The sequence below is a fragment of the Triturus cristatus genome, chromosome 1_1 (assembly GCF_964204655.1).
Source record: "Triturus cristatus chromosome 1_1, aTriCri1.1, whole genome shotgun sequence".
In the NCBI taxonomy this organism is placed as follows: Eukaryota; Metazoa; Chordata; class Amphibia; order Caudata; family Salamandridae; genus Triturus; species Triturus cristatus.
The window spans coordinates 1,236,287,696-1,236,311,562 of NC_140579.1; the positions used below are offsets into that span (position 1 = coordinate 1,236,287,696).

Sequence of the window (23,867 nt, forward strand, 5' to 3'; positions counted from 1 at the left end):
CTATCCTAGTGGTAGCTATGGTGAGCAGCCTTCAGGCTAAGTCTTGAAGGAATGTAAAGCAGCTTGTTTCATCAGTCTATAATCTCTTGAGTGGCTTAATGAAAGGAGACCACACCAGGTATATATTTATAAAATATATGTATTTATTCCTAAACACACCCTACTAGTCTCTTTATGAGGCTAGAGGTAAAAGCACATAGGTTACACTTCAAATATTACAGTAAATTAGCACCATACACGTTAGGCCCAAGGGGCGGACCAAACCATATACTAAGAAAGTGGTATAAGAACCACCACTTGACTAGACTCAAGGCCTATAGCCTGTAGAATTGCTGGGACCCCAAGAAACCACCCAAGGTAGTGACACAGGGGACCCACGGGGGACTTGTGCAGTGTGAGAACACAGCCGCGAGCTCCCGTTAGCTTCTATGTTGAAAGTCGCGGTTAGATTTTTTAAGTTTAAGGACACTTAGGAGTGAACAAGGAACAAACCCTTTTGGACTTAGATAGTTCTAGGGCCAACACCCACGGAAGCACCGGAGTACTCTTGTTACCTCACCCAGGGAAGCCGGGTGCATAGGTGTCAAATGGTGTCGGGTCGCGTCGTCGTTTTCAATGGCAGCTTGCAGAAAAGTGCTGGTGCCTGGAAGAGGAGAAGTGTCCGAAAAGATTCAAGCCTGGATCGAAGATGTGAAGAACCTGAAAGCAGAGGGGACAGAGTCTGGGTCACTTGCCAGTGACCAGGGGCACGATAGAGGAATGCCCACCAATGACGGGTGCTTCAGGTGCGAAGAGGGGAAGCTTGACTCTTTAGCCACAAGGACCAGGAGGCGTCGAGAATGACCAGGAGCTGGATTCGAGCTGTCCCACAAAGGATGTCGAGTGCTGCAGTGTCGGTGCCCGGATTGGACACAACAAGCCTTGGCAACAGCAACCCATACAGGAAGAGAAGAAATGCTTCGGTGCGGACCTGCAAGGTCCCGGGGACTCCCCAAGCAATGGAGAGTCAGCGGATGTCTGGAGCAACCAGGGAAGCCCAATTGAAGTAAGAGTTGCCTTCACAGGGACCCACCAGTCAACTAACCAGGGATAGCGAAGGAGCTTCGAGCGAACACACAAAGGGCGGGCTCACTAAACACTCGTGGAGTGTAGGCCAGCAATCTTCGGTGGAAAAGGTGCTCGGGTCTGGGCTACAAGTAACCCAATGCACAGCCTCAAAGGACATCGAGAAGCTGCTGCACATGCAAATGTGCACCGTATCCAGAAGTTCCGGTTCCACGGTACCCACAAGGGCTACGGATCTCAGCTTTGCTGGGGACTCGGGTCAGCCTCTGGGAAGTCTGGAAACCCACCTCCTGGGCTGCAAAGTCTTCGGCGTCCGGCGTGAGCTTCGGAGATGCAGACCGGTCAGATGCGTCTTTGGTGCCTGCCAAGCAGGGGAGTAACTCCTTTACTCCAAAGGAGATTCTTCAGTCATCTAGTCGTGTAGATCGTCGAAGTTCCGGGATTTTTGTAGATTCGTCCAGGTGTAATCCAAAGTCCTAAGGACAGGGGTTCCTTCTTAATACCCAAGGAAGGGGTTGGACTTACTCTGGGGACCCACCTATGGGAGGGTTTGGAAAGAGGGGTGGCTACCTCCATTTCCTTTGTCCTGTTTCGTGCCATAGCAGGGGCTGGTAACCGGTTTGAGCTGTACTATGCACAGGGACACCAAATGTGCCCCCAGTGCAGACTTCAAAGCACGCCTGGAGTGTTCCCACCCAGCCCTAATCCACTAAGGCCTGTCTGAGAGGTGGTAACACCTCCCTGTGACAGGAAACTTATTGTCCAGGCCTCCCCTGCCGGAGTTTCGGTCAGCAGCACGAGGCCAGATCCGTGTCTGTGGCTGGCAGCATCAATTTTGTGATGCCAGGGCTCTGTTAGCTGGTACCGGGTATACCAGTGCTGTCATGTCTCTCCCTCTAGAAGGGTGGGATCATACTCCCACAGCAGTTACTGGTGTGGGGGTATGATTCTAATGTGTTTGACAACAAACCTGACATGTTTCCGTGCAGCCAGTCCAAAGTTAGCATTTACCGTTTGGTTATAATGCACTTAAGAGTATATGGTCAGGCTGCATCACAGTCAACCCCAGAGAGCAGTTTCCGGCTGCAGAGGGGCTCTCCTAATGCATGGCACCGTCTCACACAAAACTAAGCACCCTGCCTTCAGGATTGATCAGGCCTGCCTTAGGGGTGCACGCACCACCTTACCCAGGCTGCAGTAGCAGATCTGTGGTGTCATTTTGGAGGGCTTCCCAGCGGTGGCATTATAGATGCTGCAGCCCCTGGTAGGCCTCTGGGGTACCTATGCCCTGGGTACATAGTATACCATATACGAGGGACTCATAAGGGCATCCCAGAATCCAATCTGGGGTGTACCTAAGGTACTAGGAATCAATTTAGAGAGGAAGCAGCTAGGCTAGGGTCCTGAATAGCAGGGCCCCAGCCAGACTATAGTCGAAAAACAGTGAAACATCAGCAAAAAGTGGGGGTAACCATAAGAAGCAGATCCTACTCTCCTACACAACCCCCCTCAAACACAGTGACATTAAACTAACCTTGACCAGTTGAGTCTTCATGCTCTAAGTGGAAATATCTGGAGGGTCCATCTGCATTGGCATGGTTACTCCCAGGTCTATGTTCCACTGTATAGTTCATCCCCTGTAGGGAAATGGACCACCTTAAAAGTTTGGGGTTTTCACCCTTCATCTGTTTTAGTCATAAGAGGGGCTTATGGTCTGTCTAAACAATGAAGTGAGTGCCAAACAAGTAGGGCCGCAACTTCTTCAGAACCCAAACCACAGAAAAGGCCTCCCTCTCAATGGCTGACCAACGTTTCTCTCTGGGGTCAGCCTTCTACTAATGAAAGCTACTGGCTGATCCTGACCTTCATCATTCAACTGTGACAGTACAGCCCCTACCCCCAACTCAGATGTATCTGTTTGCACAATTAACTTTTTGGAGTAATCAGTACTTTGCAGAATGGGAGCAGTGCACATGGCCTGCTTCAGGTCATAAAATGCCTTTTGACAGCTAACTGTCCACTGAACGTTCTTGGGCATTTTCTTAGAAGTAATGTCATTTAATGGAGTCACTATGGATCCATAACCTTTTACAAATCTTCTGTAGTTACCAGTCAGGCCCAAGAAAGCTCTGGTCTGAGTAGTTGGAGCAACCCATTCCATGATGGTCTGGATTTTGCTCTGCAATGGTTGAACCTGGCCCCCCCCTACAAGGTGGCCCAGGTACACAACCTGACTCTGCCCTATCTGGCACTTAGTAGCCTTGATAGTTAGGCCTGCTTTTTGCGGGGCCTCAAAATCATTACTTAGGTGGACCAGGTGATCCTCCCAGGTGGAGCTAAAGACAGCAATATCATCTGGATATGCTGCACTATAGTCTTCCAGGCCTGTAAGGACTTGATTCACCAACCTTTGGAAAGTGGCAGGTGCATTCTTCAAACCAAAGGGTTTCACCACAAATTGGTAGTATCCACTAGGGGTAGAACATGCTGTCTTTGGCTTTGCATCATCAGCTAGTCTGATCTGCCAGTAGCCAGCTGTCAAGTCAAATATGCTTAGAAACTTGGCTGAAGCCAAAGTATCTATCAGCTCATCTGCCCCTAGGATGGGATGGGCATCAGTCCTAGTGACTGCATTGAGACCCCTGTAATCCACAAAAAACCTCACCTCTCTCTTACCAGTCAGTCATATTACTTTATTCGATATAAAATATCATAAAAGTACACCAAATATGGTCAGCATAAAATGGACGTATTGTACAACATATGGCAATTAAAAATATTAAAAAACAGAATATGTACATATAAAACCAGAAACATAGTGACCTCTACGCATACACGAAGTATCTAGATTTCAAAGGACCTGGCTCTAAGGGGCGTTAGTCATTTTTGTGCGTGTCAACCAGGCGCACCCCAAATATTTGGCTACCCCACACACTGTGGCAGGTAAAGAAGTATCCGTTAAAATAAATCGCAATGCCACCCTGAAGTCCCTAAATCCCAAGTTCCTACAGATTGGTCTAAGCCATTTTCTCCTCGCCATCTTGTAAGCCGGGCACGTGAAGAGAAAGTGGGGAATGGATTCAAGAGGGGCAGAACAACCAGGGCAATTGGTAGATGTCACTCTCGAGCTTTTCCATTTTGCTACAAAGGTGTTAAGCGGGAGTGTGCCAAGCCTGAGCCTTATATAGAGCATTCTGTCTCGTGGCAATTGTATAAAGTCGAGATAAAGCTCAATTTTAGCCACAAGCTTATGCTCTAAAAAGTGTTCAGTGAGAGACCCATGGTTTGTTTTTCAGGTTTCCACACCCCTAACCCAATCCCAATATGCTTTTCTTATGGTCTGCTTGGTAGGTGGAATCTGACTAAACCAAGCCTCCCCGAATCCAATTTCTATAACCAGCTGTTTCAATTTATGTATCCATTTGATCTTATTGCCTATGTTTAAAAGAATGATCTCATTCAAGGCGTTGGCATAGCTGGCTAGATCGGGGTTTTGTCTCAAGGGAACCCAGAAGAGCAGTGGGCGCAGTCTAGCTATATCCTTGATGGATCGCTTACCCATGTCTTTCCGAAGTGGTATCAAAGGGGTAGAGAGGGGGAGAGAAACAAGATTTCTTAAAAAGTTGTTCTCGGATTTCTCCAGATCACAAGTGTTCTCGAACCTCCAAAACTCAGCCCCATATAAAGCTGAGGGTAAAGCTTCCCATCGTGGACTATAAGGGCCGGACCAACTAGTCTACTAAAGGAGAGACGTTGTTCACGTAATATAGCACCCGCCACCCTTTTATGATTGAGGAGCATTTTGTCTAGGTGACTATTCCATTTAATTTTATTGTTGAGCCTGATGCCCAAATATTCGAAGGAATCAACAGTATCCAATAAGATGCCATTCAATGTGATGTAATTCCTGAAGTGTTTCGAAGGGGATAGTGCCATGAGTTTGGTTTTAGTTGTATTAATCACTAAACCCCGTACATCACAGAATTGGCTGAATCTGTCCAATACTTTTTGCAGACCACTTGGGGTTTTGGACATCAAAAGTGTATCGTCAGCAAAAAGAAGGGTGGGGGATTTTTTTCCTGCCAGGGAAGGGGCATCAGATGGAACCTCTTTAAGATAATCAACTACCCCATTTATAAAAAGAGAAAAAAGGGTAGGAGCCAACACACAACCCTGGCGTACACCCCTGTTCACTGCGACCCTTTGTGTCAACTGGCCCTGGTTTCCCCACCTAATTCTTGCATAATTCCCCTCATGGAGGCGCTTAATAATGTCAAGTAGCATGGGGGGGAAGGCCCATATCAGAGAGTGTCTGCCATAGTTTGGCACGAGGGACCAGGTCAAACGCGGTCTTCAGGTCAATGAAGGACAGATAGAGACTGCCTTTCCCAATGACCTCTGTTTTCCAGTAGGTCATATGAAATCGGAAGACCTGGTCCATCGTGCCCACCCCCTGTCTAAAACCCGCCTGAAAATGCGAAAGCACATTGTTCTCGTCCATCCATGACCTCACCCTCATAAGGAGGACCCTGCCAACCACCTTTTGGATTACGTCGATTAAGCTAATCGGCCTGTAGTTGGAAGGATCCTCCCTATTCCCCTTTTTGTATATGGTTACCACCTCAGCGCCCTTCCAAGAGTCAGGAATAGGGTGGCCTCTGGCAACAAGATTCAATATAGATAAAATAAAGTTAGCCCATAGTTTGGGTTCATGTCGGAGAAGGTCACCGGGAATAGCGTCCGGACCTGCAGCCTTTCCCGGGGCTAACCCTTCAATGGCGAGAAGAACATCGTTGAGTTTGAAAAGGGCAGCTGGGTGAACTACCTCTTGAGCTTCCGGGTTCGGCGACGCGGGCAGGTTTACTCACCTCCAGGGGAATTTTGCCAAGGAACGAATGTGTTTCTCCCCCTGTTGACGCGCCATGCACCTGATGATGAGCTTTTTATAAAAAGAAATGGTGACCCCTTTTTAAAAACAAAACATAAGGTAGGGGCACCTATTAAGGGTTGACTAACATATTAGTTTTCACCCTTGTTTTTCACACCACACTGTAGATAGTTTTTGAGTATTATAGGTCCTGACGAAGCGCCATGAGATCCCTCTGACTGACTGGGCGCGAAACATGTTGACCAGAAGAGTAGAGCGTAGCTAGCCACTCCTCCTTTGTGAGCAAATATAGCTTTGACGCCACTCACCCCCCTTTTAACTAGGTGGTTGACTGAGCCAATAAAATTACATTTCAGATTAAGCAACCTTTTTAAATTCACTTACATCTACACTCCCGGGCCCTCACACGCATGCACCATACGGCAGGGAACAAAAGATCTCCGACAAAGAGCCCCTGTTTGGGTGCCCGTCGGGTATTGCACCGCCGACCCGACGAGGAGCAAAACCCAGATGATGAAGCATGACACCTAGCTTGCTGGGTGTGTGAGGGTTTCAGTTCCACCCTTAAGGGATTCCCTTCCCTTGTGCACCTACATTCACTAGGTGAAAGTCTGGGTTCGGAATACTTTATTCCCCTTCGACTTCCCACCCTGTAGGAACTACACATCTCTCGTTGATATCGCTGAACTACCTCTTGGGTCACGATTAATGGAGGGTCCATCAGAGGTGGCGATGATATTTCAACAATTTGAGACAAAGGGACGTCGCCCTCACTGTATAGAGCAGAGAAATGTAAGTACCACTGTTGTTCCGTTATGTGGTTTGGTATCGCCTTGCCCTTTTGACTGCCATTATGGATAAGACTCTAGAACAATGTAGCGTCCTTCAAAGAAGAAGCAGATTTAAGATCCTGCCAATGCGCTTCTTCCCAGATTCGCTTGGCTTGTTCAATAGCCCCGGAATACTCTTTTCTTGCCTGTCGAACCTGAGAGATATCATTACTTTGGAGGGCTACGGTCAACGTGCGTCTCTTTTCTTTACATATATTAGAGTACCACGGATTGGAGGGCCTGGGGATCTTTTTAGGAGCAAAATGATCCTGTGTGATGAAAAACTTTACCAACTTTTCAATGATTTCTTGATAAAAAGATGGGACTGGAGAGCTCAGGGCTCCTCAGGAGATGCTCCAATCAAATCGACCTCCAGAGCTTTCAACTCTATAAGGTCTCTTATTTTACACAATTTGTCTTCCTCCAAAGAGACCCTCTGCCATTTAAGGCGTCGTTTGCAATTAGAGGGCACTACTTCTTTTGTTGCTAGATTCGTTTCAGTATGGGGTCTGAAGATTGACCATTTATTACTTAAAAGCATGCATAGCGGGTTGTGGTCACTATCTTGTGAATATAACATTTCCATATCGGCCAGGTCCTGCCAAAGCCGTAAGTCCAGTAGGATGTAATCAATCCTTGATTGGGAATTGATCCTATTGTATGTATTGGCCCCAAACTTATCCGAGCGTGTCCTGCCATTCACAGCTCTTAAATTGTGCGCCACAGTTAGAACGTTCAATTGTATGGTCCTTTGCGTCCACTTCTTTATTGGGGCTAGGCTAAGGGAGGGTATTAAGAATACGTTGTCCTGCTCAGCCGAACCCAGAACATCCTCGGAACAAAGAGGTTCATAGGTACAATTAAAATCTCCTGCCACAATAACTACTGATTTGGGATTAATACTTGACAGCTCACTCTCTAGGGCTGCTATGGTGATAAAGGTAAAATATCATTTGAGGGAGCTATTTGTATACAAGCTGACCAATTCAAAGCAATGTTTAACCAGATATGGAGCCCACCTGCTGGTCGACCTTTCGCTGAATGTAGAGCTGGGAGAAAGAAGGTGGTAAATCCAGACTTATAGAGGGGGACAGTGCTCCAGGTTTCCTGAAACAGACAGATGTCTTGCTTATCTATAAAATTGTTCCACTCTGGTAACAAAAGTTTTTTCTGTAACCCAGCAATGTTCCAAGAGAGAAAGCGAATGAAAACTGGAGCACGCTCCTTAATATGAGTACTACTAGCGCTAATATGACTAGCATGGTTGTCCAGTGGTCTCCCCCACACCCCTGGCTCAGCCCCCCTGGTATTAGGACGAGAGACTGGGTCAACTCTTTTCCCATCCTTTAATCTGATATCCAATACTGACGGGAGTAATGTGTCCAGTCAATCAACTGAACTCAGCCCAGACTCAAACCCTTCACCCTCAGAGGACCACAGTGGAGAAAAACGGAAGTGAATTTTCGAAGGTCCTCTTGACTTTGACCAGGTCCTCCCGTATTACCGACCTGCAACCTCTCACATGTCTTATCCAGTGGATTACTTTGTTGCGGAGAGATTATTGGGTTTCGAATCTATGGTGGCTCGGGCGTTTAGGGACCTTGGTCATAAAGATATTGGAAATAAAGTTCCTCTCATGTGAATTACACCTATTTGGTCCCAGACATTGTTGGCCAGACAACCCTTCTCTAATCGGTACGTTTCTGTCATATTTGGATCTTGGGTGGGATTGTTCTAATGTCTTACTTCTAAGAACCTTATCCATAGCAAGCTCGAAAAAAGGAGTGGAATTACTCGCAGGAAAAGGGCTGAGGGTAGAGGATTGGGCCTGCGTCATCTGGCCTAGCACTAGACTACTCCCACTTTCCCCAGAGCGCTTCTCCTCCCCACCCCTGCCTATGCTGTTCCTTAAAAAAGGGGGGGGTTGGGTAACTAAGCCACGGGGCCTAGCTTCAAGCACCTCGACTTTTTGCCTCAACATGGCTATTTCCCTTTCAAGTAGTTCCACTCTCTGTTGGAGAGCAGCATTAAGAGGGCCACAAAAATTACAATGGACTGGGTTGACAGAAGGCTCAGCCGCACCTTCTTGGCTAGGAGTAGCGATTAGGCTATAGGCGGGGCTAGGATCTAAAACAGCAAATCTGTTTGAGCAGGGTATTTCGTCCAACAAGCCTTCACAGGCTTTACCATTGCTAGTGGCTCTCGAGTGAGCACCCAGGCCTGAATAATCTTGTAAGGTGGAGTCCCCCGGGCTATCCACGTTGGGTTTATGTATTAGAACCGTTGGTAGTTTTTGTAATGTTTTCCTAGAAAACATAGCAGGCACAACTCTTTCATGTGGGTGTGACAATGCTAGTACTTCCTCAGTCAGTTGGGCTCAAAACAGCAGTAGGAATATTGCTGTCTCCCAGGATATTTTCACAATCATTTACAATACCCTCAATCCTTGTGAGGACACAATTATTGGCCGCATGGGGGGCTTTCTTGACCTTTTTTTCTCTTTTGGATGACAAAGAGCCCCCTCCCTCCATTGACTTCCTCTTCCCCATTGGAGTAGATGAGCTCGACAAACAGGTAATAGAGTACAAACACTAATGACAGAATATCTGGCGTCAGAAGCTGACAGACTTAATACAGACAACAGTACCTTATATCAGTAGCTCAGAAGTCAAGTGTCGAAATTAAAGAGGAGGGGCCCAGCCCGGCCTCCTCCTGGCGATGACGGGCAAGGACGGGCCCGCCCTTGGCCCGGGCTTCGCCCGGGCGAGTCCCGCGCTGTGGGAGGGTTGAGCTCTCTTTATGCCCCCTGGCGCTGTTCTGACGCTGGTTGCTAGCGCCTCTCAGAGCCTGCTGGGAAATGTAGTTTTCTCAATAGCCGTTTCCTTCACGGCGTGGCCCGTTAGCCTGTAATCGCGTTGGCCGTTCCCCTCACGACATGGGCTTTAGCAGCAACAGGAGAAGTCCTTGCCATTTCCCTCACGGCTCGCAGGTGAGTCTAGTGCGCGTCCCGCGCTGTGGGAGGGTTGAGCTCTCTTTATGCCCCCTGGCGCTGTTCTGACACTGGTTGCTAGCGCCTCTCAGAGCCTGCTGGGAAATGTAGTTTTCTCAATCGCCGTTTCCTTCACGGCGTGGCCCGTTGGCCTGTAATCGCGTTGGCCGTTCCCCTCACGACATGGGCTTTAGCAGCAACAGGAGAAGTCCTTGCTGTTCCCCTCACGGCTCGCAGGTGAGTCTAGTGCGCGTCCCGCGCTGCGGGAGGGTTGAGCTCTCTTTATGCCCCCTGGCGCTGGTCTGACGCTGGTTGCTAGCGCCTCTCAGAGCCTGCTGGGAAATGTAGTTTTCTCAATAGCCGTTTCCTTCACGGCGTGGCCCATTGGCCTGTAATGGCGTTGGCCGGTCCCCTCACGACATGGGCTTTAGCAGCAACAGGAGAAGTCCTTGCCGTTCCCCTCACGGCTCGCAGGTGAGTCTAGTGCGGGTCCCGCGCTGCGGGAGGGTTGAGCTCTCTTTATGCCCCCTGGCGCTGGTCTGAAGCTGGTTGCTAGCGCCTCTCAGAGCCTGCTGGGAGATGTAGTTTTCTCAATAGCCGTTTCCTTCACGGCGTGGCCCGTTGGCCTGTAATCGCGTTGGCCGTTCCCCTCACGACATGGGCTTTAGCAGCAACAGGAGAAGTCCTTGCCGTTCCCCTCACGGCTCGCAGGTGAGTCTAGTGCACGTCCCGCGCTGCGGGAGGGTTGAGCTCTCTTTATGCCCCCTGGCGCTGGTCTGACGCTGGTTGCTAGCGCCTCTCAGAGCCTGCTGGGAAATGTAGTTTTCTCAATAGCCGTTTCCTTCACGGCGTGGCCCGTTGGCCTGTAATCGCGTTGGCCGTTCCCCTCACGACATGGGCTTTAGCAACAACAGGAGTCATCCTTGCCGTTTCCCTCACGGCTCGCAGGTGAGTCTAGTGCGCGTCCTCTCTCTTACCAACTTTGGTGTGAGGTTTAGGCACCAGGACTACTGGACTAGCCCAAGGGCTATCTGAGGGTTCAATGACTCCCAAATCCAACATCTTTTGGACTTCTGTCCTATACAGTCCCTGACATGATCAGGTTGCCTGTAAATCTTATTTCTAACAGGCAGACTGTCCCCAGTTTCCACTTCATGAGTGCACCAGGTAGTCTGACTTGGTCAGGGAGTGGGTCACTCTCTTCCTCCTGTCCCTCATCAGTAGCCATGAGCAAGCCTATGTCTGCCCTGTCAACATATGGGTTTAGTCTGTTGACATGGAGCACCCTATGGGGACTCCTGGAGGTTCCAAGGTCTACCAAGTTGGTAACCTACCCCTTCTGTTTAACAATTGTATGGGGGCCACTCCATTTATCTTGGAGGGCTGCTGGGGCCACAGGCTCCAACACCCACACCTTCTGCCCTGGCTGGTAAACAGTCAGCACTGCCTTTTGGTCATGCCAGGCCCTTTGCAATTCCTGGGTAGCCTCAAGGTTTTTAGTTGCCTTTTTCATATACTCAGCCATCCTGGAGCGGAGACCAAGTACATAGTTCACTATGTCCTGTTTAGGGGGTTTGAGAGGTAACTCCCATCCCTCCTTCACCATACACAAAGGACCCCTAACAGGATAGCCAAACAAAAGTTCAAAAGGGCTGTAATCAACCCCCTTTTGAGGCACCTCCCTGTAGCAAATAAAAGGCAGGGCAAAAGGATGTCCCATCTGCGCCTAAGCTTGTCTGGGAGTCCTTTGCTCATGCCCTTTAAGGTTTTGTTGAATCTTTCAACTAAACCATTGCATCGTGGGTGATAGGGTGTGGTGATTTTGTAATTCTATGTCAGGACAGGAGGCGAGGATTATGCCTTCTTTCTTCACTTTATTCATACAGCAGCATCGAAAGAACAAACAAGACTACGTTTCCCATGAACCATAGGGAAAACAGTAGTCATTAACATTGTGTTAACCACCAATCAAAGAAAAGAACATTGTCCAATCAGAGCCTCTCCAGCTCCATATAGTCCTTTGTTAGTGTCCTGATCTCCTCTTTCTTCGCTGCTGCGCAGCCAGTTAAGTCTCCTCAGTCTTATACTGTTTGGGGGGGCTTTGTTATGTTTTTTGTAAATGTTCTTTGGGACTGTATTTGATGTCTATATTGTATATATATCCCGCTACGTTATGGCGCGTTGCTGTTTTTCTTTTACTTGTGCCGATATTCGGCTAGATTATGGCGCGTCGCTGATTTAGGTTTCACTTCACGTTTGACGCGAGTACTCTGTGTGAGTTGCTGTTTTTTCAGCCCGCTTTCTTGCAGGGGGGGTTTTTGTCTGAATTCCTTACCGACCGCGGGACCGAGAGTTTTCTCTCGCTCCTACGCGGTGGTGGCTGGCGCGCTCCGGTCCTCCCGCCGCCTGGGGGCGCAAGAGGCTGTGGCAGGACGCGACGCGTCTGGTTTTTTTTTTTTCCCTCAAAGTTTTCCAGAGACGCGCGCGCGTTCGGTTTACACGGAGCACTGGGCTGAGACATTACGCCGTTTTTTACGGTCTGTATCGGTCCGCGAGCCTGTCACTTCGCTCGCGGACCTCTTTTCAGCATACTTGACGCTCGTTTCCCTTCCTATGTTAATAAAGGGATTCGAGTCTGTACTTTTGGCTTATTAGCGCTGACGCCTCACCGGAGGTCTAGTACCGGCCATCAGGCTTTCTTTGGGGGACAGTTCCAGCCCAGGTCACCTGCATTAATTTAAAATTGGATTTCGCCAGCCTTTGTCCCCTCAGGGCCAGTCACCCTGCAAGAGAGTGTGGTTTCGGCCACGTGTGAACATTTCAAGCTGACACCCAGCTTTCATTGATTGTTTGCGAATTGCAGCGCAAAGGTTTTCACTAGCCCTTCCTCACCTTAAATGGAGTTTTACGAGGATTATCACGAAGGGGAGGAAGACCCTCTGGCGGACATGCCATGGGGTGATGCTTTTTACGAGGCTGTAGACACCTCTATTTATAGGGCAGTGGACCAGGCCATTTCCCCTTTGGAGGATAGGCTGACGCAGAAAATAGAACAGGCGTTCTTGCGTCTTGAGTCCGATTGGCCGCACTCTGCTCGTCCTACCAGCGTGTTACCCCAAAGCATTGTGGTCCATGAAGTAGCGTCGGCGAGTACGCCTATGCCAAAGGTTAAAGTGAAAGTGAGTGTCGCGTTAGCCATCCCTGGACACGTGTTTCGAGGTAGTTGCCTCTCGTCAGCAGGGAGTAGGTATGTGTGTGGGGTTGCTGCGTAGGCTGCCATAAAAAGTATTCTCAGGTAAAGTACCGCTCAAGGCGCGCAGGTGCGTAGCCATGGGCTCGTCAGCCCCACCGGCTCAAGGGAGCCTGAATATAAACAAAAGTCCGATTGACCGCACTCTGCTCGTCCTACCAGCGTGTTACCCCAAAGCATTGTGGTCCATGAAGTAGCGTCGGCGAGTACTCCTATGCCAAAGTTTAAAGTGAAAGTGAGTGTCGCGTTAGCCATCCCTGGACACGTGTTTCGAGGTAGTTGCCTCTCGTCAGCAGAGAGTAGGTATGTGTGTGGGGTTGCTGCGTAGGCTGCCATAAAATGTATTCTCAGGTAAAGTCCCACTCAAGGCTCGCAGGTGCGTAGCCATGGGCTCGTCAGCCCCACCGGCTCAAGGGAGCCTGAACGAAAGTCCGATTGGCCGCACTCTGCTCGTCCTACCCGCCGACGCTGACTTCAGGGACCACAATTCTTTGGGGCAACACGCTGGTAGGTAGAGAAACTACCTTGAAACACGTGTCCAGGGATGGCTAACGCACCACTTACTTGCACTCATGACTCGGGCATAGGCGTACCCGCCGACGCTGACTTCAGGGACCACAATTCTTTGGGGCAACACGCTGGTAGGTAGAGCAGTGTGCGACCAATTTGACTTTTGTTAATATTCAGGCTCCTTGAGCCGGTGGAGCTGACGAGCTCATGGTTATGCACCTGCACGCTACGTGAGGTACTTTACCTGAGAACACTTATTTTAGCAGCCTACACAGTAACCCTACACACTCACCTACTCCCTGCTGACGAGAGGCAACTACCTCGAAACACGTGTCCAGGGATGGCTAACGCTACACTTACTTGCACTCATGACTCGGGCATAGGCGTACCCGCCGACGCTGACTTCAGGGACCACAATTCTTTGGGGCATCACGCTGGTAGGTAGAGCAGTGTGCGACCAATTGGACTTTTGTTAATATTCAGGCTCCTTGAGCCGGTGGAGTTGACGAGCTCATGGTTACGCACCTGCGCGCTATGAGAGGTACTTTACCTGAGAACACTTATTTTAGCAGCCTACACAGTAACCCTACACACTCACCTACTCCCTGCTGACGAGAGGCAACTACCTCGAAACACGTGTCCAGGGATGGCTAACGCTACACTTACTTGCACTCATGACTCGGGCATAGGCGTACCCGCCGACGCTGACTTCAGGGACCACAATTCTTTGGGGCAACACGCTGGTAGGTAGAGCAGTGTGCGACCAATTGGACTTTTGTTAATATTCAGGCTCCTTGAGCCGGTGGAGCTGACGAGCTCATGGTTACGCACCTGCGCGCTACGAGAGGTACTTTACCTGAGAACACTTATTTTAGCAGCCTACACAGTAACCATACACACTCACCTACTCCCTGCTGACGAGAGGCAACTACCTCGAAACACGTGTCCAGGGATGGCTAACGCTACACTTACTTGCACTCATGATTCGGGCATAGGCGTACCCGCCGACGCTGACTTCAGGGGCCACAATTCTTTGGGGCAACACGCTGGTAGGTAGAGCAGTGTGCGACCAATTGGACTTTTGTTAATATTCAGGCTCCTTGAGCCGGTGGAGCTGACGAGCTCATGGTTACGCACCTGCGCGCTACGAGAGGTACTTTACCTGAGAACACTTATTTTAGCAGCCTACACAGTAACCCTACACACTGACCTACTCCCTGCTGACGAGAGGCAACTACCTCGAAACACGTGTCCAGGGATGGCTAACGCTACACTTACTTGCACTCATGACTCGGGATTAGGCGTACCCGCCGACGCTGACTTCAGGGACCACAATTCTTTGGGGCAACACGCTGGTAGGTAGAGCAGTGTGCGACCAATTGGACTTTTGTTAATATTCAGGCTCCTTGAGCCGGTGGAGCTGACGAGCTCATGGTTACGCACCTGCGCGCTACGAGAGGTACTTTACCTGAGAACACTTATTTTAGCAGCCTACACAGTAACCCTACACACTCACCTACTTCCTGCTGACGAGAGGCAACTACCTCGAAACACGTGTCCAGGGATGGCTAACGCTACACTTACTTGCACTCATAACTCGGGCAAAGGCGTACCCGCCGACGCTGACTTCAGGGACCACAATTCTTTGGGGCAACACGCTGGTAGGTAGAGCAGTGTGCGACCAATTTGACTTTTGTTAATATTCAGGCCCCTTGAGCCGGTGGAGTTGACGAGCTCATGGTTATGCACCTGCGTGCTATGAGAGGTACTTTACCTGAGAACACTTATTTTAGCAGCCTACACAGTAACCCTACACACTCACCTACTCCCTGCTGACGAGAGGCAACTACCTCGAAACACGTGTCCAGGGATGGCTAACGCTACTCTTACTTGCACTCATGACTCGGGCACAGGCGTACCCGCCGACGCTGACTTCAGGGACCACAATTCTTTGGGGCAACACGCTGGTAGGTAGAGCAGTGTGCGACCAATTGGACTTTTGTTAATATTCAGGCTCCTTGAGCCGGTGGAGCTGACGAGCTCATGGTTACGCACCTGCGCGCTACGAGAAGGTACTTTTCCTGAGAACACTTATTTTAGCTGCCTACACAGTAACCCTACACACTCACCTACTCCCTGCTGACGAGAGGCAACTACCTCGAAACACGTGTCCAGGGATGGTTAACGCTACACTTACTTGCACTCATGACTCGGGCATAGGCGTACCCGCCGACGCTGACTTCAGGGACCACAATTCTTTGGGGCAACACGCTGGTAGGTAGAGCAGTGTGCGACCAATTGGACTTTTGTTAATATTCAGGCTCCTTGAGCCGGTGGAGCTGACGAGCTCATGGTTATGCACCTGCACGCTACGAGAGGTACTTTACCTGAGAACACTTATTTTAGCAGCCTACACAGTAACCCTACACACTCACCTACTCCCTGCTGACGAGAGGCAACTACCTCGAAACACGTGTCCAGGGATGGCTAACGCTACACTTACTTGCACTCATGACTCGGGCATAGGCGTACCCGCCGATGCTGACTTCAGGGACCACAATTCTTTGGGGCAACACGCTGGTAGGTAGAGCAGTGTGCGACCAATTGGACTTTGGTTAATATTCAGGCTCCTTGAGCCGGTGGACCTGACGAGCTCATGGTTACGCACCTGCGCGCTACGAGAGGTACTTTACCTGAGAACACTTATTTTATTTTAGCAGCCTACACAGTAACCCTACACACTCACCTTCTCCCTGCTGACGAGAGGCAACTACCTCGAAACGTGTCCAGGGATGGCTAACGCTACATTTACTTGCACTCATGATTCGGGCATAGGCGTACCCGCCGACGCTGACTTCAGGGGCCACAATTCTTTGGGGCAACACGCTGGTAGGTAGAGCAGTGTGCGACCAATTGGACTTTTGTTAATATTCAGGCTCCTTGAGCCGGTGGAGCTGACGAGCTCATGGTTACGCACCTGCGCGCTACGAGAGGTACTTTACCTGAGAACACTTATTTTAGCAGCCTACACAGTAACCCTACACACTGACCTACTCCCTGCTGACGAGAGGCAACTACCTCGAAACACGTGTCCAGGGATGGCTAACGCTACACTTACTTGCACTCATGACTCGGGATTAGGCGTACCCGCCGACGCTGACTTCAGGGACCACAATTCTTTGGGGCAACACGCTGGTAGGTAGAGCAGTGTGCGACCAATTGGACTTTTGTTAATATTCAGGCTCCTTGAGCCGGTGGAGCTGACGAGCTCATGGTTACGCACCTGCGCGCTACGAGAGGTACTTTACCTGAGAACACTTATTTTAGCAGCCTACACAGTAACCCTACACACTCACCTACTTCCTGCTGACGAGAGGCAACTACCTCGAAACACGTGTCCAGGGATGGCTAACGCTACACTTACTTGCACTCATAACTCGGGCAAAGGCGTACCCGCCGACGCTGACTTCAGGGACCACAATTCTTTGGGGCAACACGCTGGTAGGTAGAGCAGTGTGCGACCAATTTGACTTTTGTTAATATTCAGGCTCCTTGAGCCGGTGGAGCTGACGAGCTTATGGTTATGCACCTGCACGCTACGTGAGGTACTTTACCTGAGAACACTTATTTTAGCAGCCTACACAGTAACCCTACACACTCACCTACTCCCTGCTGACGAGAGGCAACTACCTCGAAACACGTGTCCAGGGATGGCTAACGCTACACTTACTTGCACTCATGACTCGGGCATAGGCGTACCTACCGCCGACGCTGACTTCAGGGACCACAATTCTTTGGGGCAACACGCTGGTAGGTAGAGCAGTGTGCGACCAATTGGACTTTTGTTAATATTCAGGCTCCTTGAGCCGGTGGAGTTGACAAACTCATGGTTACGCACCTGCGCGCTATGAGAGGTACTTTACCTGAGAACACTTATTTTAGCAGCCTACACAGTAACCCTACACACTCACCTACTCCCTGCTGACGAGAGGCAACTACCTCGAAACACGTGTCCAGGGATGGCTAACGCTACACTTACTTGCACTCATGACTCGGGCATAGGCGTACCCGCCGACGCTGACTTCAGGGACCACAATTCTTTGGGGCAACACGCTGGTAGGTAGAGCAGTGTGCGACCAATTGGACTTTTGTTAATATTCAGGCTCCTTGAGCCGGTGGAGCTGACGAGCTCATGGTTACGCACCTGCGCGCTACGAGAAGGTACTTTTCCTGAGAACACTTATTTTAGCAGCCTACACAGTAACCCTACACACTCACCTACTCCCTGCTGACGAGAGGCAACTACCTCGAAACACGTGTCCAGGGATGGTTAACGCTACACTTACTTGCACTCATGACTCGGGCATAGGCGTACCCGCCGACGCTGACTTCAGGGACCACAATTCTTTGGGGCAACACGCTGGTAGGTAGAGCAGTGTGCGACCAATTGGACTTTTGTTAATATTCAGGCTCCTTGAGCCGGTGGAGCTGACGAGCTCATGGTTACGCACCTGCGCGCTACGAGAGGTACTTTACCTGAGAACACTTATTTTAGCAGCCTACACAGTAACCCTACACACTCACCTACTCCCTGCTGACGAGAGGCAACTACCTCGAAACACGTGTCCAGGGATGGCTAACGCTACACTTACTTGCACTCATGACTCGGGCATAGGCGTACCCGCCAACGCTGACTTCAGGGACCACAATTCTTTGGGGCAACACGCTGGTAGGTAGAGCAGTGTGCGACCAATTGGACTTTTGTTAATATTCAGGCTCCTTGAGCCGGTGGAGCTGACGAGCTCATGGTTACGCACCTGCGCGCTACGAGAGGTACTTTACCTGAGAACACTTATTTTAGCAGCCTACACAGTAACCCTACACACTCACCTACTCCCTGCTGACGAGAGGCAACTACCTCGAAACACGTGTCCAGGGATGGCTAACGCTACACTTACTTGCACTCATGACTCGGGCATAGGCGTACCCGCCGACGCTGACTTCAGGGACCACAATTCTTTGGGGCAACACGCTGGTAGGTAGAGCAGTGTGCGACCAATTGGACTTTTGTTAATATTCAGGCTCCTTGAGCCGGTGGAGCTGATGAGCTCATGGTTACGCACCTGCGCGCTACGAGAGGTACTTTACCTGAGAACACTTATTTTAGCAGCCTACACAGTAACCCTACACACTCACCTACTCCCTGCTGACGAGAGGCAACTACCTCGAAACACGTGTCCAGGGATGGCTAACGCTACACTTACTTGCACTCATGACTCGGGCATAGGCGTACCCGCCGACGCTGACTTCAGGGACCACAATTCTTTGGGGCAACACGCTGGTAGGTAGAGCAGTGTGCGACCAATTGGACTTTTGTTAATATTCAGGCTCCTTGAGCCGGTGGAGCTGACGAGCTCATGGTTACGCACCTGCGCGCTACGAGAGGTACTTTACCTGAGAACACTTATTTTAGCAGCCTACACAGTAACCCTACACACTCACCTACTCCCTGCTGACGAGAGGCAACTACCTCGAAACACGTGTCCAGGGATGGCTAACGCTACACTTACTTGCACTCATGACTCGGGCATAGGCGTACCCGCCGACGCTGACTTCAGGGACCACAATTCTTTGGGGCAACACGCTGGTAGGTAGAGCAGTGTGCGACCAATTGGACTGTTCTTGCGTCTTGAGCGTAGATCGGCTCTGACTTCTAGCGCCCAGAAACTCCCGGGCCCACCGCCTCCTAAACGCCCCTGTGCCCCAGGGGTAGATGTGGACGCTTTTGAGCGCCTCAAACAGGCTTTTATTGATAGCCAACCTATTAGAGGTTCTGGCGACCCGCTATCTCTTAACCTCACCCCCTCCCCAGGATTACCAGGCCCGTCAGGGGATCCCGACTCTAGCCCGTCCAGGTCTTGGCTCCCGTCCCGTCCCTCGCAGGTTCCTCAGATCCCTTTAGTGCCCTCTGATTTGCAACCGCCCCCAACGCCTTCCGACATGTTGGACCCCAATGACATTGTCCACCCACGCTCTTCAGACTGGGTCCCAGCCGAGAAGGTCGCGACGTATGTCGCGGAACATATTAGACGCCCGCTCAAAAAGGAGGCTCGCAATTGTCTCCGAGCTGAGTGTCCCCGCCCTTCCCTAGAGAGAAAAGTCGCCCTTACCCCCGGAAATTGACCCGAGAATGTCAACGTTCCTGCAGAAATTTATTCGAGATCCCAAAAAGGGCATTGACAGGTCTTGGAGGGCCTGCCATGATAAGCTCTTGGACGTCCTGGGGCCCGCCACAAAAATTCTAGATATGGCGGAGGAAGCCAAGGCTTCGGGATCTATGATTTCTCCCGAGACACTATCAGGCTGGGCTCAGCGCGTAGTAATATTTCTAGGTAACGCTAACTGCGCGCTCTCCACCGAGCGGCGGAGGTCCCTCCTTATTAAAGTCGACCCAAAACTCGGAGACTTGGCGGATTCAGAGACGGGGGCAGTTGCCCAAGGGGGACTCTTTGGAGAACCCTTCATTAAAGAACTGGGCAAATTCGTAAACACCTTTACTTCATTGGACAGGGCGCAATACACTATTAAGAAGGTGTTCCCTCGTGTTTTTCGAGGGGCCGGTCGAGGAAGGGGCCGCTCGACCGGTCGGCAAAATCATCAAACCAACCAGAGAGGCTCCGGTCAGTACCAAGATCAGTCGAAGTTTGGGAATTTCTACCCCACAAGAGGACGCAGTGGAAAAGGCAGAGGACACAGGGGAGGAACGTCTAACTCAAACTCTGGTGAGTGTTCTCCCTTTTTCCCCACAAAACATGGGGGGCGCCTGGCAAGTTGTTGCGGGGCATGGTCAGTTATCACCAGCGATGCCTGGGTTCTGCAGACAATAAGGGGGTTCCACATAGAGTATTTCGGAAACCCTGTTCAACAGTTTCCTCCGTGTCCCATTCAGTTTTCTGTTCACGATGCTCTCTTGGTGGACGAGAAAGTGGCTTCCCTTCTTCGCAAGGGCGCCATCTCGCTGACAACGCTCCACCCGCGGGGGTTTCTCAGCAATCTCTTTTTGGTCGACAAGTCCGACGGAGGCAAGCGCCCGGTCATAAACCTCAGCGAGTTCAACGGGTGGTTGGTTTATCGCCATTTCAAAATGGAAGGTATTCACCTCCTTCGAGATGTTCTTCGTCCTCACGACTGGATGGTTCGGTTGGACCTGAAGGACGCTTATTTGGTGATCCCAATCTATCGACCACATCGCCGTTTTCTTAAATTCGCTTGGCGTCATCGGATCTATGAGTTCATGTCTCTCCCTTTCGGGCTCTCTTCCGCGCCCTGGTGCTTCACCAAGGTGCTCAAACCGGTGGTGGAGTTCCTGAGAGCTCGGGGGGTCAGGTTGATCGTTTATCTAGACGACCTCATCTTGATGGCTTCTTGCCCTCGTCTTTTGACGGATCATCTTCAGATGACAGTGACTTTGCTCCAGGATCTCGGTTTTGTGATCAACGGGAAAAAGTCCCTTCTTCGGCCGGCGCAGTCCGTTACCTTTTTGGGGTTCGTCATCGACTCCATTGCTTCCACTCTAAGCCTGCCGACCAGGAAACTTGCAAAAATTCGCCACGAGTTGCGACGAGTTCTGGCTCAACAGCGCGTGTCTCTTCGCCAGCTGGCCCGTGTGGTTGGGCTTCTGTCTGCTTCTATCCAGGCGATTTTTCCGGGTCCACTCCACTACAGGGCTCTTCAACGTCTCAAGGCGTATTTTCTTCGGAAGGGGTTTTCATATTCCCACAAGGTCCGCTTATCCGACGAAGCTCGGAGCGAGATCCAATGGTGGCTAACACACATGGAGGCGTGGAACGGAAGAGCGATCTTCGGTTCCGTTCTGGATTTGGTCATCGAATCGGACGCCAGCCGGCTTGGTTGGGGCGCTCGCTGCGGAGATCTTTCCACAGGGGGCTTGTGGTCTCCCGACGAACAGAAATTGCATATAAATTGTCTCGAGCTTCTGGCCGGCTCGTTTGCCGTGAAATGTTGGACGAGAGACTAAGTACAATCTTGTGTACTTTTAAAAATGGACAACGTATCGGCTGTCCGATATATCAACCATCTTGGAGGCACCAAGTCAAAAGCTCTCTCGGACCTAGCGGCGAGTTTTTGGCAGTATTGCCTGGACACTCAGGTGTCCGTCACAGCGGAGTATCTACCGGGCCGGGACAACGTGGAGACGGATTATCAATCGCGCCACTTCCGCGACTCCAGCCTTTGGAGGTTGGATCTGTCGGTCTTTGCCTCCCTCAGCGATCTCTGGGGTCCGTTACGGTGGATCTGTTTGCATCACGCCTGGACCACCAACTTCCCAGATTTTTCAGCTGGAGGCCAGATCCTCGGGCAGTGGCCACGGGTGCGTTTCTCCAGGATTGGAGCAAGGAGCGCGGCTACGCGTTTCCTCCTTTTGCGATGATCATCCGGACAACGGCTCAAGTCCGCAGACAGCAAGCAGACTTGGTTCTAATCAGCCCTCTGTGGAGGTCTCAAGTATGGTTTCCAGTTCTTCTGGAACTTTCATGGGATTTTCCAATCCTACTCCCCCGGCTATCGGATCTCCTCACGGATCCGTACGGCACTCCTCATCCTCTAGTGTCCACGAACTCACTGTGGCTCATGGCGTGGAGGATTTCCGGAGTAGATGGCAAGCCCCGGGCCTTTCGCGAACAGCTGAAGAGCTCATATCTAAAGCCTGGGCGGATAGCACCGTTAAACGATACAAATCTGCTGGGGCAGATGGTCCCGTTGGTGTTTGCGACGGGATTTCGATCCCGTGGTCGCGGATGTGGTCCACGTTGTGAATTTTCTGGCGCATTTGGCATCCAACGGCTTCGCCTATCGGTCTATCAATACTTTCAGGTCTGCCATTTCCTCGGGTCATGTCCCGGTTGGAGGCTCGGCTGTGGGAGAACACCCTTTGGTTTGCAGGCTCCTAAGGGGTATTCGACTTTCCTTACCGCCGGAACCGCGGTATTCGGCTTTATGGGATGTTAATCAGGTCTTGAATCTGTTCCTCTCATGGCAACCCAATCGGTTTCTATCCCGTAAGGAGTTGTCAGCAAAGCTTGTAATGCTTCTGTGTTTGGTGTCTTGCCATCGAGTGTCGGATGTGCGCGCTCTGGATATCTCGGGTCGGATGTTCACTCCGGATGGGGTGACGTTTACCCTTTCACGTCGGACAAAGTGTCATACGAGAGTAGTATCTTATCCGGCATTCTCGGATTCTCCGAAACTCTGTGTGGTCCGTTGCCTCAAGGCATACGAGGAAATGACGGAAGATTACCGTCCTCCGGGAGAGCGTCAGCTTCTCATTGCGCTCCGGAAACCCTTTAAGGCCGTTTCCTCACCCACCATCGCGCGATGGGTTCGTTGGGTGATGCAGGAGGCTGGCATTAGCCTCAAACACTTTGGAGCGCACTCCACCAGAGGGGCTATGGCTTCCAAGGCGTTCGGTCTGGGTGCCCGCTTAGAGGATATCCTCAATGCGGCGGCTGGTCCTCGGATTCCACTTTTCAAAGGTTTTACTTTAAGCCAATCCTAAATATGGCTCATCTGGTTGTGGGCAAGCTTTAAACAAGCATAATCCTCGCCTCCAGTCCTGACATAGAATGAAAAATTTCCTAGCTATCGTAACGGAAAGTTTCAATTCTATTAAGGACTCGGAGGCGAGGATTATCCCGCCCTGTGATCTCAGAGGAAATCCCTCCCGGTATGGAAGTAAGTAAGTTATTTACGTCATGCTTATGTCAAAGGTCGTGGTGCTTGGCTGTTCCCATGTATTGATGAAATGGTTTACCTATTCCGTATTTTTTTCTATTTCTAAATGATACCTAGGGTTGTGTTTTCCCCTGGTAATGCTGCCTTGTTTGTTGCAGGTTTGGATACCCACAAACAGGACTCCTGAAGTTGAGAGCTGTGCTGTCTTTGCGCTCCGAAAGAGGAGATCAGGACACTAACAAAGGACTATATGGAGCTGGAGAGGCTCTGATTGGACGATGTTCTTTTCTTTGATTGGTGGTTAACACAATGTTAATGACTACTGTTTTCCCTATGGTTCATGGGAAACGTAGTCTTGTTTGTTCTTTCGATGCTGCTGTATGAATAAAGTGAAGAAAGAAGGCATAATCCTCGCCTCCGAGTCCTTAATAGAATTGAAACTTTCCATTACGATAGCTAGGAAATTTTTCATTCACTCCACACACCTTCCACATTGCAGTGAAGTAACTAGACACGAAGTTTGCACCCCGGTCAGATACTACCTCCTTAGGAAAACCCACTCTTGAGAATACACCCAAGAGG

The 23,867-nt window shown here is 50.5% G+C and overlaps 1 long non-coding RNA gene across 2 annotated transcripts in view; it reads left to right on the forward strand.

The window, feature by feature from the left end:
* Positions 1-23,647, forward strand: part of LOC146871891 (uncharacterized) — a 264,085-nt gene extending 240,438 nt beyond the window's left edge. For both annotated transcript variants that reach the window (XR_014959623.1, XR_014959622.1), the window contains one exon: positions 23,444-23,647. This is a non-coding gene — a long non-coding RNA (uncharacterized LOC146871891). The remainder of the gene's footprint in view (positions 1-23,443) is intronic.
* Positions 23,648-23,867: the final 220 nt, after the last annotated feature.